This window comes from Leptonotus elevatus, chromosome 13, assembly GCF_054856555.1.
Source record: "Leptonotus elevatus isolate MCC_2025b chromosome 13, RoL_Lele_1.0, whole genome shotgun sequence".
NCBI classification, from domain to species: Eukaryota; Metazoa; Chordata; class Actinopteri; order Syngnathiformes; family Syngnathidae; genus Leptonotus; species Leptonotus elevatus.
The window spans coordinates 8,568,075-8,586,963 of record NC_141251.1 but is presented as its reverse complement, the minus strand read 5'-3'; the positions used below and the strand labels follow the sequence as shown (position 1 = coordinate 8,586,963).

General features: G+C 38.8%; 1 long non-coding RNA gene across 2 annotated transcripts in view; it reads right to left on the bottom strand.

Moving 5' to 3' along the window:
• Positions 1-18,889, bottom strand: part of LOC147163716 (uncharacterized) — a 78,970-nt gene that overhangs the window by 31,622 nt on the left and 28,459 nt on the right. For both annotated transcript variants that reach the window (XR_015096900.1, XR_015096901.1), the window contains one exon: positions 10,769-10,869. This is a non-coding gene — a long non-coding RNA (uncharacterized LOC147163716). The remainder of the gene's footprint in view (positions 1-10,768; positions 10,870-18,889) is intronic.

The window sequence follows — 18,889 nt, the reverse complement described above, 5'->3', positions numbered from 1 at the left end:
TTGGAGCACTAAGACTTGGGGAGTCTGCTGTGACATAAAACAGATAAAACAAATAAGAACTCATTTTATTTCCTTTTACACAGACTCCCGTATCTACTGGACAACTAAGTACTTTCTTACTATTCCCTTTTCTACCCCTCACCCACCCCCCACCCCCCAGCATGCAAGTCTTTTGACTTTCAAAGTACCATATAAAGTTTTATATATATATATATATATATATATATATATATATATATATATATATATATATATATATATATATATATATATATATATATATATATATATATATATATATATATATATATACCCTTTCCGTTAAACAATACTCAATAAACAGATGTCTCCGAAAATGACACAGTTTGGTTGCCTTCTGTACCTGTACAGTATGTACCTTTCAGCATCACGGGTGCGTTCTCAGTTACCCTTGCCATGGGCACTAACACACGCCCAACACAACACAGATGCTGGTTTTTGAACTTTGTGCTGATTACAGTCTAAATGGTCCTTTTCCTCTTTGGCCTTGAAGACACGATATTCATTATTTCCAAAAACAATTTGAAATGTGGACTCATCAGACCGCAGCACACTTCGTCAGTCCATCTCAGATGAGCTTGGGCCAAGAGAGGCCAGGGACGTTTCTGGTAGAAGTGTGAAGTGCTGCTGAGCCCACGTGGCAATATTCTTTACAGAAAGATGACAGTTTTTACGGTCACAGCTATGTTGGTTTTCGAGTTTTCTCCAGATTCTCTGAAACATTTGATTATATTAATTGTAATAATGAAATATAATGAAATCCCTAAATTTCTTGCAAATGGATGTTAAAAAACATTGTTGGACTGAAACATAGCTTTTGCACCTTGCATATACCGGTATCATATCATATATCATACCATACTTTAAGTTATGATTGGCCATAATTGAATGAGATAAAAATTGGTTGACCACAGCATATCTGTAAAAAAAAAATGCCTATGCAGCTCCCAGGAATATTAAAGTTATTATTATTATTTTTTTAATAAAACTTTAAGGACACATTCAGTCAGACATTAATTATCTGATAATCCCAATTGTGACTGCTAAGCTAAAAAAAAAAAAAACAATAGTCCAAACACAAATGTTATTGTTTCACTGGCTGAAAGAACAAGCTGTTTCTTGGCTCACCATGCCTTGCAGCGTACGGCCAATTAAAAAGACAAACCAACAAGTATACTGTTAACTGAGGATTACAACTTTCCTTTAGCGTTAGCAGTGTTAGCAGAATTGCTAAAGTGAAAATAAAAGGCTCAGTCAGCTAAGCCTTTAAATTACATGCAAATCACTTTATCATGATCATATATGAAAATATATATTTTTTGTGCACACATCCCAGCATTGGATGATAAGCTTTTAATGCATATTAGCTGTAAAATATTGTTAACCTCCTGTAATCCAGTGAAATTACATTAAAAAAAAATTATTCTTCTATTCTATAAATCTGTTCATCTTTAATGGCAAAACAGGATACATCAAATTAAAAAGAGAATTGACAATGTATTGCTGCCATAATATTTAAGTTATTTTACACTTTAGCTGTTACTTTTTATTTTGTCATTATTAGTTCAAACTACTGCAAAAGATCAATGTTTTTTTTTGTTAAACAAAAAGGATAGGATATGTAAAAAAGGAAAGGAAAAAAATTCTGAGTTCAAGATGACTGATTATGTGTCGAATTGTAACTTGAGAAGCTATTTACATAAACATCTCTCCAAAGAGGTATTTTCAGTGTAGCTATGAACAAGGTTATTATCGCATCCTCTTCTGCTGAGGTGCTCAATTCTTGTCACAAAACATGTTGACGTTAGTCAGTGGTGTGGAGGTGTTAAGGGGCAACTGATGAGAAATGATGTACATGGCAGGCGAACACATAACACATTTTATTTGATTATTGTGTTGTGTTCATGTGAAGAGAGGGAGCTTTGCATCATTTAATGATTTAACAATCAGGCTTAATCCCGAGGGTACGAGTGCCACAGGGTTCCTGTCAATCACATGATTGTTGATTGTTTACATTTAGCTGGTCTATCTCTTTTTTTTCCCCCTCTCTGTGATGCCTGGCTAGGACTGTTTATTACATTACGTTAAATTTCTCCTGATCACTACATGCTCTTGGTATTTGACTTTTAACATTGTTTAGTGACCAACAGTAGCCTGTTGAATTGTTAATTCGATTCTGTTGATTCTCTTTAACGCATGTAGCAACATATAATGTAATAATTTCCTGAAAATGTAATAACATTTGCATTTGACCAAAATGAAATAAAACCTAATAATGTAATAATGTCATGAAAAAATCCTGAGTGATATTGTATATGGGGATTTATTAAATGTTATATATATATATATATATATATATATATATATATATATATATATATATATATATATATATATATATATATATATATATATATGTTTAGATATTGGAGTGTTAAAATGTTGGTGTTAAATGTTTCAGAGTTGATTTCAACCCCCATAGAGTTAAACCAACTCTGGAGAGTTCATGAAAGTAAGCTCTGCCCACTTGATTAAGACTACTCTGCCGCAAAGATATCCACAGTTAAATGTGCCTGTTCTTTTTTTATTTAATAATGTTAGGTTCATATTTTATTGTTAAAAAAATCAAAGACAAGTAACTGTTACGTCTGAGTTTTAGTGTCATTGTAGTAACGGGCCATGTGCCACCCTATAATGGAATAATTTCCTGAAAATGATTTTTTTATATTACCTTATTTTTTAAACTAATACATTATTTGGTTTTATCACATTTTTGATCAATTTAAATGCAAATGTTATTCAATTTTTAGGAAATAATGATGTCACAGGGCATGACAACGCATCAGCATTGTTTTGGTCATCACATTCTATGATCTGCCTTAACAGGATTATGGGGCACTTCTTCAGTACTTCTTCTTGGTCCAAGAGAGATGAGAAAAGTTACTTATTCCAAACTAAAAAAATAAAAATAAAATAAATAAAGTAAGTTAAGAGAAGTGAAACAAGAAGAGAAATAAATTGCTTATATGAAGTTTGTGGCTATGCGATGAAACTGGCTGAATCATTTTTATGAATAGCCAAACAAATGAAGGTCACCCAGTGTTACAGAGTTTGGTTTGTTTCATTGTATAATCACTATTACTTTTATTTGGCTGGCGGAGATTGCTATGTTCTTTCACACAGATGTTGAAGTTTTACAAAACTTCTTACTTTTTTTTTTTTTAATCAATTATTCACACTACTAATTTCCATGCAAGAACATAAAGGATGATTAAAACTGTCCGTCATCCAGTTGTCACATTTTACCTCAGTAGTCTGGAGAGATGGCATATACACATGCCTGACCAGTAACTTATCGCTTTACTGTCCCTACCAAGAGGCGTTAGTCAGACCCACACTATTGATCCAGAAACCATTACATTCCTCATCTACAGGAGGACAAAAGAAGCTGATACCGTTTCCGAATGCTTTACTACCCTCTCGAAACATCAATGCAGGACTGTTGGCCCGGTTTACATAGAAGGGGAAAACAAAGGAGTGGGAGCGTGTGTGTGTGTGGGGGGGTGTCACCATTAAGCAGTTAGTCAAGAGAGCCGGATTTACCGTTTCTATTTCTACATTTTTCGTCTGTGGATCAATGAGGAGTCAGTTCATTTTCTTCAACATCAATACATCACACCCTGGTACAGTCCGCTCCCCTCCAACTACCTTTCATCCTGACCACACTGGAGTTTGTGATGCTCGAGGTTGCAGCTGCCCTCTCCGGCACAGTCCGAGATCAGCCCGCCTCTCCTTTCTCTGCCGCAACCTCAGCTGTGTGGATGGAAGCGGTGCAAGGGGAAAAAAAAAGATGACCTCTCATGAGTGGTTTGGGGCGATGTCTGCCTCCGTTGGAGTTGGTTGCGGCAACTTTTGACAACCTTTTCCTACTTTTTGCTTGGCGGAAATGTTGGCCAGTCTTTGCATTTCCTGCCCTTGTGTTTCACAAAGGAGGTCTTTTTTAAATAAGGAGGAGGAGGATTCCGCTACTTGCTTCCTGAAGCTATAACCCATGCCCCTCCCCACCTCGTAACCCGTGTTTGAAAGCTGACAAAAAATCTGTCCAAAACTCGGCACTCCAGGGCAATCCCAACCTCAATCTTAACACCCTGACCTCCTCTTCTGGGTTCAGGATGGCATGGTTTGTTGAGACAGTGTTTGAGGGAGGAAGGAGACTTGGCACATGGCTTTGAGAGTGCGGTCCTGACAGAAATGCATGCCCTGGACAGATGAATGCTAGTCCTTTTCCTTTATTTGCTGTTTTTAGTCTTTAGTTTTTGAAGAAGAAAAAAATCCCCAAAAATCAGGCAAGCTGACACTTAGGGATGGGTGCCTTTCACACTTGAACTGGTTCTGTTCCGATTCTCGGTACCTGGGAATCAATACCGGGACTCAACAATACAATTTTTCAGTTTATTTTCTTTGTTTTTTTATCATTGTTTGATACAATCTTCAAAAAAAAAATGTCAATATATAAAACTTGACAAACAATAAAACAACATCATGAATTTAAGAAAATGAGGCAGAGGATGGAGTAAATATAAAAGTATAACATTTTACACTTAATGAATTATAAATAACACCAATAAATTAATATTACAAAAAACAAAGTGCGAAGCAAAGTTCTTTGTAATGCACAACACAAGGAACAAAGTTAAACAGAAAATATATAAATGAATAATTGTATTAATATAATCCGCAAGGAGAGATCTTGCAGTTCAGAGATCATGCCAATCTCATGCACGGACCCAAGCGAGTCAATTTCTGCTTCCGCAATGTCAAGTGCGGGTGTGCCTTGACTGCCTTGATTTAAAAAGAATGAGTGGAGCCGCTTTGATTGGATGGGAGTTGGCTGCATTCCAGATCACAACGGTTAAAACGCCCTCTTCTAAGGCTGGGTACCAATTCTAATTTCCTCAATCGATTCAATTTTTAATCATGAGAATAAAAATTCTTCCCTCTTAACTGTGTTTGTGCAGTGACATGAGCACCCAGAAATGCAGTCGCTAAAGGATGCTGACATTGAATTGAGACTAGTCTAGTGGCCAGTAAGTGAAGATCCTTGCAACCACTGATGTATATGTGAAACATATTGCTCACATTCCAGCCCCAGACCCTCTTTAATTGGGCTTAAGTGAAGTGTTGTTGTTTTTGTGGCCCCTGCCCTTGCCTGCAGTTACTTGCTCCAACATAACCTCTTGAAAGAAACTGCCAGCACTGCCATTTGGGCTCGTGTGTATCTTCTACAGAGATCCCTTGTGGCCCCCCCAAGTGCCCAAACTCACGACATGAATCTGCCCCCTCCTCCAGGCAAACAGATGTCCCCTTAAGCTACCATGTCCAAGATCACACACACACGCTCGCACGCACACACACAAACACACACACACACAAAATATTCACACTGCAGCTTCTTCTTCTTAGCGCACAAGCAAAGCAAATCTTTTTTCTTTCTTTGTTTTTTTTTTTAATCCACTACAATTTCTCCTTGTTATATATTTGCATATTTTTTTCAACATTGCCAGATCACAATTTACTAGACAGATTTCTGTCTGTCCTTGGGGGAAAAAATTGGGAAAAAATAAATCTACAATTTTCACGCTGCAGTTGTATTCACATTTATTTTACTCTACACCTTTTTTTTTTTTTTAAAGTAACCTATTTACTATCCCTTACATGCACAAAAATAAAATTACACTTGCTTTGCTCCCCACACCCTCAACTTGTGAAATTGTCATTACCAACCACCCGTGTACTGTGTGTGTGCATGTGTATGAAAAAGTGAGCATGAAAATGGGAGCAGCTCGAGCAGAGCAACCTGACAAATGTATTCCACACGCCGTAGCGGCAGCGGGCCCTCAAATTCATGTAAAATAGCAGTAACTCTGCTTTTTAAAAAGGGACTGGCTGATCCAGGATAATGATGGAGATTTTGGCTTCATTGTGGGAGCCCACGCCAATCAAATTTTTTGTTCCCTTTTTCCAACATTCTGGGTTTTTGAAAAGACAAATCGTACCTGGTGCTGAGGGCCGACTGAGCAATCTATGAGGGGGAAAAAAGAAAAGAAAAGGGACAGCACAAAAAGGGAGGAGACGAGATTACGGTGAGGGCACTTAACCACCATTACATACATTTCTTTTTTTCTTTATATTCAAAAGGAGACCAAATTTTACTTGATCGGGTAAATCTTTCTGTAACAGATCACAACTTGTAATTCAATATTCAGTATTTTTATACCGTATATATTTTCCATGCATTTTAAAGAAATGTGTACAGTAACACTGCTCCATAGAAATTTGAGGTTATGCGTCCCAAAATGGGCATTAGCGCAGCCATTTTAGAAAACGCCACTTTGAGTAAACAGCAAACGTTTTTCAACGTTTTTCAAAAATAACTACATTATATTAATAATGTATAATACATACGTTAAAGTAAAAAAAGAAAAAAAATCAAAGTGGCCCTTGCATCTTTCTATTTTTCTGTTTGTGGCCCTCGGGAGGCAAAGTTTGGACACCCCTGCTTTAGAAAGAACCTAGAGGCAGCAGAAACAATAAAAACAGCAGAGGCTGCAGAATTGAACCCTGTGGAACACCATATGTTCCGTTATACTTGTGAATTCATATTGCACATATTTGTCCGACCACTTTCTTTTTTTGTGCAACATAGTATGAAGCCATCACAATAATAAAGAAATCACACCACAATGACGTATAATCATAACAGTCACAAGTCGACTACTAAGTGCACCAAATTCCCTGCAGCACAGATAGTCCAAGCAATGTAGCATGATCACCTGCAGCCAATGATGGCCAAGCGAGGCCTATCATCACGAATCATTTGAGTTGGGCGTGTGTCGTGACCTCTGCCGAGTCCCTGAGACTGACTCACTGAATCCCTGCGGTTTGATCAAATCCAGGTTAAGAATCACTTCCCCAGTATCCCTCCACAATAGCTCCATCAATTTCAAAAGAAAATTGCAAAAAAAAAAAATGTAAACCCAAACATTTGTTCAGCCAATATATGAAAGGATACAGCTCAGCATTGATAAAGAGGGAGAAAAAATTATCACTATAAACCAAATTGTAAAAGTAACTTCATTTTAAAAGCAAGGGCTGCAATCCTAATGTTATTCTTCCATCCGACTAAAAAATTCAGAAAATGTCACGCGAGGCTGGGTAGTTCTTGAAGTTGGCCGTATCCTGCATACTGTATCACTGCCCTTCAGAACGCTGGCAGAGGCTGCCAACGTCTGATTTATTTCAAACTTGTGAGGTAAATGAAGTTCCGCTCTCCTGCATGTATGGCCTAGACACAAAGGTGGTAAATGGAGAGGAAAGCAAGTCTGGGGTGCAGAAGGGCGTGCTGGCAAAGAGAAAAGTAAGTTGAGGTCAACAACAAGTCATGGCGACCATCGCCTTTTATTTCTCTTCCGGCAATTTCAATGCTACACGAGCATCTGCTTGACGAACCTTTTGCATTCGTCTTGATAACCTATGGGATAAATATGCAAAAGCATTCATCTTTGAAAAAGGAGCGGGTGAGAGAACACAAGGATGGGGTGAGAAAGAGAGAGGGCGTGATGGTGGGGGATGCTTGCAACAGGCACACGCGCGCGCGCACAGACACACACACACACAATCAGAAATTGTTGGTAATGTGCAGACATTCACCAGTGGATGAACATCTTTCACTTTATTAGCATGACAAAGAACACAATCATTTTGGTTATGCCTGAATGCCATTTTCATTAACTTCACAATGATTTATTAACAAAAGTGTCAGGAATGCTGCGGAACCTGCAGTCTCTGTCTGAAAAAAAAAAAAAAAAGGCAGACCAAAAAATTAAAAGAAATTAGAAAAGTTACAAAGGAAAACCAAAGTGAGTCAAACTATGGTAATGTCATCTTAGAGGGTGAATAATGAGAGACAATGAGACAGGGGACAGGGATGAGTGAAGGGTTAAAAGGTAGATGGTTTTATAACAGCCAATTCCGTTCTAAATGTAAAGTATATCCAGTTAATTATGACATTCATTAGGTTTTAACGCAGCACATTTCAAACTGGGGCTCCCAGCTGGGAGACGTTCTGCAGTCGGTTAATAGGGAATTCCATCAGCCATGGAGGAAATTGGGGCTCATGCGGTTTTATATGACGCTTTTGTAAGCCTGCATACAGTACATGAAATAGGGACAATAGGAATGGAGCGGGAGTAAAGCCAATGACCCTTCAGCTTGTTCTGAATCCTGCTCATTTAGCGATGACAATCAAAAAGAAATAATAACCGATAGATAATGCGCCACAAATGAATGGACAAATGAGCTAATTACGATTACAATGCTAAGTTTCTTTCAACGATATGCCGATAGCTTCCCCCGCTGTTGTCTTTTATTATTAAAACTGCATTCTTCTTTGGCTAATAATATTGCAGTGCAGTTCATAGAGTTGATTCAGCTGCTTGACCTGCTGCTCTACATAAAGTGAGAGGTATCTCGCCTTCGGTTAGAAATGCTTGACATTAAACAATTCTCGGAACCATCAGAAACATCAATTAGATTCATCTCAATCCACGGAGAATTAGATATGTGCTAAAAATAAATTGCTCCACATGGGTCATGCAGGCCGCAGGCCAGTAATTTAAAGCTGCTCAATGCAGGGAATTGAATTCCGAATCACTACTGCCACGCGTGGCCTAAAAAAAAGGAAACTTAGCACTCCCTTCTTCATACTCAATGCTCACATGACGTCACAAAATGGGAAAATCGAACCGGAAACCAGTCTGAAAGCTATGTATTTATGTATCAAAAGCACTAGTGGTATTGGTACGTGGTATCGAACATCCCTAAATAAAACACAATTGTTTGCCATTAAATGTAAGGATAATATTATTATTAAATGAAAGCCAGTGGGAAAACACACACATGGTAGGTGTGGTCATGCAGGCTGAGAAGTCAAAATTCAGAAATGATGGATTTGTTGAGGTGAATCAGTCCATCCAAGCATTGGACAGACAAAAGCCAGCCATGGCTCATGGTCACTATATGCAACACACATGTATAATGTGATGTAGAGAATGAAATTGGGCATGATTTATATGTATTGTAATGGAGTGTGTCTGTGGGAATACTTGAATTTAAGATTTGTAAAAAATGTAAGTTGTAATGTCAATCAGGGGCAAGGTGGCCATCGGGAGAAAAAAAATAAATAAAAAATAAATAAATAAATAAATATATATATATATATATATATAAATATGAATATGATGAGTAAGTTGACCGTTGATAATAATTTCCCTGGCCAAATTTTGTTTCACGATCCATCCCTGAAGTAAACAGTGCTCTATAGGGTTGAGGTCAGGGCTTTATTTGTTTTCCAACCCAAACTCACCCAACAACGCTCTCATCGGCACTCAGGCACATTCATGCTGGAACACAAACGTCACCTTCCCAAATGGTTCCCTCAAAGTTGGAAGCATATACAGGGTTCCCTCGTTCCGCTGGGTTTAGGTTCCAATCAGTCTTTGGCTTTATGTTTTACATTTATTATAAAAAGTTTTAAGGCTCTAAAATCCCTCACCACGCAGTTAATCCACTTTTCTCATCGAGTCATTTATATTTTGTCACATTTCTCTCTTGTCTAAACATTCTCAATGTTTCTCAATTTTATAAAATAGGTACATGACTTTTTTTTTTAAATGCATGCAAAATTGCACACACAAAAACAGAAAGATCACAAAAAGTGAACCACGTTATTGCGAGGGAACACTGCACAGTAATTATGAAGAAAAAAAGCATTTAAGATCTCGGCAAGGGGTGCCTAGCTATTAAAAATGAATTAACCAATTTAGTATACGGTAAAGCAGCAATGCTTACTTTTCTTGGGAAAATATGTTTGAAAATTGAACTTTCCACATTGAAATGATGAGTTCCTCCTTCACGGACCCTCTGCAAAAAATAAATTTTAAAAAAGCAAATAAAATGAAGCTCAACAAGGCAATTTAGAGAGCTGTATAAATCCATCCTTGTAAGTACAAATATTTCTGTGCAGGGAGAATTTATATGTTTAATTACCGAGCTGAGGTGGCAGGCCCTGGCTTTGCTCATTACAGTAAGATATATGAATGGCGGCGAGATCCTGGATACCACAGGACAAAAGGGAGGACAAAGTAATTAGCCGGCTCTTATTTAATGGGACCCTTCCTCAAGTCGTTCAAGACTCCCGTCGCGGCTCCTTGTCCATATGCTTCAATTCAGAAGTCATTTTATAAAGGACCACTGGTGGCAGGTAGCACAGCGGCAATTAACACTGGCAAGGAATGAAATCGTTGGGGATTGAAAATGATGTGTTAAACATTGTGTAATATTTGATTGTCCGGCTTTTCTTACCACAGTCAATTCACCACCCCTCGCCAACCCCCTTTTTCTCTTCTTCCTTGATGGATTTTCCCGCAGAGAGACAGAGCCAAATGCTGGGATTCCCTGCAGTGTGTGATGACACTGCTAGTTTTGGCAAATGTGCGTGTATTTGGCCAAAGTGTGTGTTTACCCTCTCATGGCCTGTAAGTCGACTTGGCTGTAAATATTGCTTTGGCGATCTGGAGCCTGTGTGTGTGTGTGTGTGCGTAGCTATGTGTTTAGTTGAGTGGCGCGTGTGCTGTTTGAGGAGGCAACCATGTTGTGTGTGCCATCTTACCTTAAGGACTGGATTGATACCAACCAGCCAAGGGGAGGCTCTGATCACATCCTCTGTGTATGTGTGTGTAGGTAAATGAAAGTATCTCAGAAGATCTCCCACTGAAATGAAAGGTAAAGGTCACATGACCAGTAAGGATAGGCCTAAGCTTGTTTGTTGGCAGCATAACTACTACGTCTTCTTGCACACACCAATCAGTTTAAGCTATGCCAACTAGCCTGGGGGTATTGTTTGGCCTGGGTATTTCTCACTGGACACCACCTGGCTGTGTGTGACCACTGGATGTTCAACGTCTGGCCACGAGTTTGTCTCATTTGGCAGCAGAGGTGGCAAATAAATCCAAGTCCAGAAAGTAAAAAACCCTGACACAATTTGGCTTTAGCCTCAGGTGTTAGCTCCCTAGCTCACATGGTGCTTGTTTACCTCCTAGGGAGCTAGCTAGCTAGCATCGGGGGCTAAAGCCAAACTGTGGCAGGGTTTTTACTTGCAGGTGCAAGCTAGCTGGCTCCCATGGTTTTCGCTTACCTGCTAGGGAGCTAGCGAGCTAGCTACCATCAGGGGCTAAAGCCAAACTGTGGCCGAATTTGTACTTTCTGGACCTGGATTTGCCACCTCTGTTTGGCAGCCTGGTAACTCATGTCTGCTCTCTCAGGCTGCATAAATCTTTGACCTTTACGTCAAGGGGAATGCATTTGGCAGGCTATTGCCATTTGTAGCTGCAGTTTGACTTTCTTTGAATTATATTGTACAGTAATTTCCTGTGTGAAGTTTCACACTAAAAATTGTTTTCCAAGTAAAGATGCAACTTGTGTGTTAATTTTCTGCTTCCAAATCCAATTTATACACCGACTCGCATGAATCATCTTCTATTAACAAAACACAAGACAGTGGAAAGGTGAGAATGCTGCTTGTTTCCCAATTTTATTGTATTGTTTTTCTGCAGAAAGCTCTCGCACACCATTACAAAACAACTCTAACCCTATAGTTTATAGCAGGGGTTCTTAACCTTTTTTACCTTGAGGCCCAACTTTTTCTGTAAAAAATGGCCTGGGGCCCATTCGACAATTATAATTTATGTTGATTTATTATTTTTTGTATTTAATAACCAAATTTAATCTAGTTAAGGTTTATAAAATCATTATCAAATAACATGATACAATGTGGTCATCAATGACATTTATTTATGTGTGAACACTGACACCCAATAAGATGCCTAACAAACAATGAATTCCGTTTTTGTGTGCGTTTATGTGGATGTGTTTTATTTATTTATTTATTTATTTTATTATGTATTTATTTATGTATTACAAACAAGGCAGTGTAACCAGTTTGATAATTGTGATACAAATTTCCCCATGCACGAATTCCGCGTGTCGCTCAAGGGGAGGGGGGAAAAAGATTTTCGCCGTGTCACCCTGCTTCCATAGGAAATTAATTGAGAGCAGGCAAGGTCGCCCATTGGGGGCACGAACAATCTTTACCAGATAAAAATGCACAAAGCAAATCTCGTTGTTCAACATTCAACAAGGAAACGGTGAGTAATGGGGTAGATGCCGCGGACTTCCGACTTCCGGGTTCCACACATCAGCGTAGTTTCCGGCCACTGATGGCTGCGTTCCAACACTTGAACCACCACCCCTGCGCCCCCCAACTGCACGCTCCCGACCGTCGGCGTCCGTGGTGGGCCGATTCCCATTTGGGGATAACCTGGATTTCAAGTTTTGAAGTACATTTTTATTAAGTGTTTGTTGGCACTTGTCATTTCGCCTTTTTCCCCAAAAACAAGTTTTAAAGTTCATAAATGCGTAGGCAATGCAGCAGTCTACTATGTCATTTTAACCAATAGGATGCAAAGCCATAAATCATGTGATGTTATTCATCCAATCTCAGGCATAAATATGCAACAGATGTTGGCGAAAACAACAGTCAGCTGTTGGTGTTCGCTCGATTACGGCGAAACCTTACACAAAATCATGAGCCAAAGGAACAGCTTCCAACGTTTGAAGGTACTGTAAATGTTGAAAATGCTAGCTATGCTAATGATTTGTTTGGCAATTTTAATGACAAGTAAATGCCTCAACCAGAAGCCTAATGTGTTTACAAGTCTTTGTCAAGAACATGTAAAGCTTGAGACCTGAACCTGTATTTCAATGTCACTGACTGTTCACCTCAAATTAAAATTACATTATTCATCACACATAGTGTGTAGGGGGGGAAAACAAACTGACGGAAGTTATTCGGGTGTTATGATGGCAGATGGCCAGCTTCAGTCAGTGAAGAGCTAAGCCACACACTTTCTAATTTAATTCCACACCGTATAGGATCAGGCATTGTAACCAAAATTCAAGGAATCTCATTTATTTTATAATTGAACTTGTGCAATTGTGCTGCATTTTCAAAATCCAGCAGCACCCAGCAAGAAAGTTAGTTTATAAGCCTATGCCATATGAGCTCAGGATCAAGAATCCAATTGGCATGAATATTATTTCATGTGACAACTACCCTCTTTTTCAGAGTCTTTCTGGGTTCTTCTCTGGGCTTGTTTTATTTTTGTGATGGTGGTGAAGTGGATGTTGCCGTGTCTATGAGAAATTATGTATGAAATAAAATATGTAATTAATTGCATGACTTCAATCGTTAACTCGTGATTAATCATACATTTTATATCTGTTTTAAATGTACAATAAAAAAACTTTTTTAGGTTTTCATACTCTTGTTAACAAAAGTGGAAAAAAATTATAAACTGATAGAAATAGTTCAAATGAATTTTTGACGTCAATAGCAATCAATGGCAGTGAATGAGTTAAAATAGACCCGTTCATTGATATTGCACCTAATAATACGATGCGCATAATGATACGTTAACTATGATATCACAATTGGAAAGGGTAAAAACAACGACATCTTTTGTTTTCTTGCACATATTTCGGCCTTCTTTGAAATAAATTGTAGCAATCGCTCCAAAAATTTGGTTTAGAGCTAAAAGAAGAGTGAAAGAATTAGGAGGAGAGAGAAAAAACCAAGGGGGAAACAAAAGGAAGAGACAGCATTATCGGGAGGAGTAAGGCTCAAGAGGAGGAGCAGAGAAATCCCAAAACTAATCTGAGTATAATCAGGGCATTGCCCCAGTGTCCTAACCCCGTCTTCACACACACACCCACACCCACACACGCGCACGCACACACTACTAAGCCTACCCCATAACCCCCAGTGTGTGGGCGGTGGTGTTCCCATGACCCAATTAACACATCTGGGTCAGCGGTATTCAACTCCACGCTCCCACAGTCACACACACACACATGCCTAACGCAGGTTCAGGTAAGGCAGAGGGTGAGGATAATGGTTTTTATACCCCTCCTGTGATTTATTACTAAATTAGTAGACATATTGTAGCCATTTCTCAGAAAAGTCGTATTTCCGTGACATACACACAGGAGGTGAAATGAATTGATTAACTGCACTACTGTGTCACCGATGTAGTTTATTTACGAGCATTTAGCCATGTTGAAATGCCAGCAAACAGTCCAGCTTTTCACAAAACTGGATGTAAACTAACGAGTCCCTCTGATGCAGTTTTTTGTTTTTCTGTTTTTTTTTAAACAGGAAGTAAAAAAAAGAGGGCACATGAAGAAAGTGGTTTGGCTTTTTAATGTAAGGGTAGTTCTGCCTGTATCGCATCCCAAAAATAAATATATAAAATAAACGTGAAAATGTTTGAAGTGGTTTTGTGTTTGAGACAAGGGAGCAAAGGTGTGCTTTTGCGTTTGAGGCGAAAGGCTGGAGTGTCTACTATTGTGTGAGTGTGTGTATCTGTGTGTGTATTTGTGTTCAAGTCCCTCTTGCCAGTTTTAAAAAACATCCATAGCCCAGGTAAATGGCATGCTGTCCTCTTGCACATGCCCAGTGGCTTTCTTTTTTTCATCCCAGGGAAGAGTTCAGAGGGCCGGTTAGCACCGTTCACTGCAGACCCCCAGGCATCAGTTGAACACACAGCTAAAGACACATATACACAAACACACACACACGCCAATCTTCACACAGTCTGAAAACTCATGCACAAAGTTTTATTTAAGCACTCATATGCAGCATCCACAAAACCACCAACACAATCACCAATGCTCTAGGCTCTCAAAAATTCATGCTGCGGCAACAGTTCAGTATATACACACACACACACATATAAACACACACACACACACACATATTTTGCATGCACACATGAATGCACACACACAGTTGGCCTTCGGCTATAGTGTTCAAACAGCCGTGATATTGAAATCCAGCAGTAGGGGGACCAGCAGGTTTAGCTGAGGTCTACAGCAGGTTATTGATCAAGGTTAGTTTATTGTGAAAACTCTGCCTGTGGCATTGGGGGTCATTCACACCAGAGGTAGATGCATGAGACAGAGAGAGTGAGAGAGAGAGAGAGAGAGAGAGAGAGAGAGAGAGAGAGAGAGAGAGAGAGAGAGAGAGAGAGAGAGAGAGAGAGAGAGAGAGAGAGAGAGAGAGAGAGAGAGAGAGAGAGAGAGAGAGAGAGAGAGTGACTGGCCTTTTAACAATAAAATGCCTAATAATAATTTAGGTAATTGAAATTAATTCGCTAGTTGTCACCCCTGGTCACATGATCAATGTAGATGTGTGCTAAGCAGTGTTGTACCTGAACAAGTTCAATGAAGTTCATGAAATAAAGACTACAATACTCTTAGTCAACTCAAATTTAACTGCATAAAAATGGGATGAGGTGCACTACTGTAAATGTGATGAAAAACTAACAAGCACGATACAAACTGAACTAACACTGAGCCTAAATGTTAAAATGGCTGATAAAATTAACACTACTTTACTGGACTGGAGGCTATGGCTAAAAACATTTTTGTGAATGTAGGGGTCTGGAGCGTCTGGCAATAGTAGTGGGTGGGCAAAAGAAACCTTTTTTTTAGGAAATGTATTTTCTAACAAGTGGATTCTGTTGCCATTTTGGCTACTTAAAACTAATTTAATAAGTTATTTTGTTTCAGATTGCATGTTGTATTGGTTCAAAGCCATTTTTTTTTTTAGAATGGACACCAAAAATCAACATTTTCCCACACAAATCCTTAAAAACCTGTGAAAATATGGCTTGAAATATAGACTAACTATATGTTAAATCATAAATAAATAATAATAATAATAATGATTTCCATTTTGTACCTTAAACTATGTCTAACTATATGTTTTGATGGCTACTGAGCCCAAAAAGAGAAACCATGTATGTTGGGTCACTTTGTATTGTCTATTTTGAGTGGAATTTTTCTTTTTTTTAGTGGCTTAAAAATGTGTGTACGTCATGACATTATAAAATCTGTATTTTTTTAGTGAAATCCTGGTCAAATATGACCCCAAATTGGATTTTTTTTCATTACAGGATTTAAGATTTTCATGCAACTTAATTGACCGCCATCATCCATTTTGCAGAGCATAATTTGCAGTCAGCTAAAAGTGTTGTCATCCGTCTTTACCTTAAAGCAGGGGTCTCAAACTTGCGGGCTGGTGGCCATTTGCAGGATGATATTTTGCGGCCCTCATGTTTTTGCCGTGACGTTGCTATTGGCATATGTTGTTGTTGTTTTTAATCACTTATGGGCAACCATAGCTCAGGCTTACGACAGTTTTGGGTCAAATGTAATTCTGATATAACACCAAGTAGAAGAAAAAGGTATCCTGTCACCCAAGTCCCAGTCTTTTTCAAAACCTGTTGTGAAGAAAAAGTTTGGCCACAAGGACAGCCAATTTCAATACAGCCAAGAGATTTAATGTTTTTTGTTGAGAACAGGGAAACCCGGACATGCCTTGAATGCACAGAAAAAGTGGCGGGGCTCAGAAAATCAGGAAATGTCATTACTCTACTATACGCTGAGGAGTATGCAAAGTACCCGGGAGATGAGAGAAAGCTTGTTCACGTTGTGAAGAACCGTTAATGTTCCTAACTGTTATAAAAATCATGATTGAGAAGATTGAAATTGTTTTTTGGAATACATGAATGCCTTTTTATTGATGCTGCCCAGACATACCTAGACTCCACCTACCCAAATCTTATGTCAGGCTGGTAAAGTTCCAATGGACCAAGGGGAAGTTGCATAAACATCCTGCTGGTAGGTTCATATTTGAGCTATGTTGCTCGTTTGTTTGTTTTGGAAAACCTTAAAGAGGAGACTGAAAAAGATCGCTCCTTTCATTCATTCCCTCTCTCATCACTCCTTAAGGGCCAACTTGAGGCTGTTATAGAGATTAGGACAGCCGCTACTGACAACGCAGTTAAATCTACGCTGGCTGAGAAACCTGGCAGCTGCAAAAGCAGAGCTGCTTTGGCTAACAGAAAAGAGAAATACACATTTGAATGGGCCAAAATGGTGTATGGAAAAGACCGTTTAGTTATGATTCAAGGCAGGTGTCAGTAGAACCCACAATGGTCACTAAAAAACTTGAAACTGACAAAAGTAATCATTAAAAGTAACAGAAAATTAAATAATGAAAATCAGGGGCTTTCATTTTGTGATTCTAAAGCTTTTTTTTTAAAAAACAAATTAATCTGGTCTGATCAAGAATGACAATACAGTATAATAGTACCCTGTTCATTAGTTTTTTTTTGCAGCGTGGGATAAGCGTTCTGCATCAATACAGACCTTTCCAATATTTTTGACTCTCTGTTAAATCTAATTGAGGACAGCTGTCATTATGATACAGTACTGTTACACCATATAAAATAGGGGCGGGGCTTCAATTCATTAATTATGATTAATTAGTTACACAAAAAAATAATGTGTTTAAAAATTCATACATTTTAACCGTAGTTTGCATTCACGCACATGTCTGTCAGGTTACGCTATAGCGGTGAACCCAAGTGCAGGGAAGCGAGGCATGGGTGCGTAAAAAAAAAAAATCTAAATAATTGAATGCGACAGAAACGAGAAGGCAAACAAAGTACAAGGTATACAAAAATACTAAATAAATAACAAGGGTCTAAGTACAGACAAACTATGAAAACTAACTAGAACCTGACAAGGTTGAGACAAACGGCAACGAGACGGGGCGCTGACATGACATGGACAATGAACGGACATGGACTGAAAGAAAGCAGGAAACTCATGCCCCGTCCAGACGGAAGCAAAGCCGGCTTTGTTCCTCAAAAACAAATCTCGTACACACACAAGCATTTCAAGACTTGCGTGTGTCCAAAAGAAGACGCTGAGGACGTTTAACGGCTGTAATGTATATGCCAAGTCTGGAGTGGCGCTGTAGCGCAGCCACAGGGAGTTAACGGAAAGCGTAGAAGAAGAATCAGCGAATAACTTTTTTTTCGAACTTTATTGCAATCTACAGAACAAACATGGCTTTGCATGTATCAAAACAACATGGAAAAAGACAAACAGGAGAAGTGACAATGGCGTGGTGATTCAAGTACAACACCGCTTGTCGAACGTGGGAATAAAGAAGAAAAATATTTTGCTGCAAAAGCATAAGCAAGCTAAGGAGGCTGCGCAAAACGACTACAACACGGCTATCCGCCATTGTTGTTGACAGACTGACGGTTCGCGCGCAGTCACGCTAGAATTGGCACATACGTCATCAATGTGTGTGTGGGTGTGTGTGTGTGGACGGGGCCTAAATACACATACTAACGAGACAACAAGAGACACCTGGACATGACACAAGTGGACATGATAAACTTGAAGAGACAAGGAAAACATGACAAACCAAACAACACAGATCATGACATTAGACATTTCAAGAGGGTAGGACAGTAGAAGTAGAAGTTGAAATGGCCATACTGATGATGATTTTTTTTTAAATGCAATGAGTGCTTTAAAAAGTACTGCTTGAGTTGTGCTCTCCTCTCCTACTTTTTTACTCAGCTAGCATCGCGCCGCTTACTCGTAAGAGGTGCAATTTCATGAGTACCAAGGCCTATTAGGTTCAAAAACTGTATGTTTTCCTCTCTTAGAATGACATGTAAATAGGGATCAATAAAGGATTATCTTTGTCTTCAAAAATTGTGATGTGAATTTTTTTTTATTTTTGTGTTCTCTATTTCATAGAAAGACAACAGACAAATGTAGCATGAGCTGGGTTAAAAAAATTGTG